General features: G+C 42.9%; 1 non-coding gene across 1 annotated transcript; it reads left to right on the top strand.

Moving 5' to 3' along the window:
• The first annotated feature begins 418 nt into the window (after positions 1 to 418).
• On the top strand, positions 419 to 491 carry trnar-ccg. The gene has a single exon. It is a non-coding gene; the product is annotated as a tRNA-Arg (tRNA).
• Positions 492 to 981: the final 490 nt, after the last annotated feature.

Raw genomic sequence — 981 nt, 5'->3', positions numbered from 1 at the left:
AAATTCCAGGATGATGACTTCACAATGACAATATTGCCATGAGAATTAGCATAGAACTGGCTAGAAATTCTGGGGTGATAAGCTTAAAGTGGTACTATTGCCCTGACAACAAAACATGAGAATTAGCTGGGAACTGGCCATTTTCTAAAATCTCTTTCAGTTTAGCTTGTATCGCACTGTTTATGTATGCCTCTTGGTTATCCAGGTCCCAAGGCCTAGTGGCCTAATACATAAGGCATTATCCGGTATGATAAGTTCAAAGTACATTATACGGTATGATAAGTTCAAAGTGACACTATAGCTTTGACAAAGGAACATGAGAACTAGCACAAAAATGGCAATTTCCTAAAAGATGTCAGTGTAGCTTGCATTAGACTGTCTATGAATACCTGGGTTGATCTGGGTTGATTTGAGGAAGGGCCCAGTGGCCTAATGGATAAGGCATCAGCCTCCGGAGCTGGGGATTGTGGGTTCAAGTCCCACCTGGGTCGAGTCTTTGAGGAGTTTCATTTAAGTTGGCTATGCAAGAAATTCCAGGAAGATTAATTCAAAGTGCCAGTATAGCCATGAGAATTAGCGTAGAACTGGCAATCTTCTGAAAGCTCTGTCAGTTCAGCTAGCATAAGACTGTCTGAAAAGAACTTGACCAGAAAAAGTGGTCTTGTGGGTATGACGTCAGACTCCGGAGCTCAGGGATTGGGGATTGTGGGTTCAAGTCCCACCTGGGTCGTCTTTGAGGAGTTTCATTTAAGTTGGCTATGCAAGAAATTCCAGGAAGATTAATTCAAAGTGCCAGTATAGCCATGAGAATTAGCGTAGAACTGGCAATCTTCTGAAAGCTCTGTCAGTTCAGCTAGCATAAGACTGTCTGAAAAGAACTTGACCAGAAAAAGTGGTCTTGTGGGTATGACGTCAGACTCCGGAGCTCAGGATTGTGGGTTCAAGTCCAGACTGGGTCGTCTTGCAAGGATTACATTTAAG

The sequence above is a fragment of the Cyprinus carpio genome, unplaced genomic scaffold, assembly GCF_018340385.1.
Source record: "Cyprinus carpio isolate SPL01 unplaced genomic scaffold, ASM1834038v1 S000005308, whole genome shotgun sequence".
NCBI lineage: Eukaryota > Metazoa > Chordata > Actinopteri > Cypriniformes > Cyprinidae > Cyprinus > Cyprinus carpio.
The sequence above is the reverse complement of the archived record's forward strand: the minus strand, read 5'-3'. Positions and strand labels throughout refer to the sequence as shown.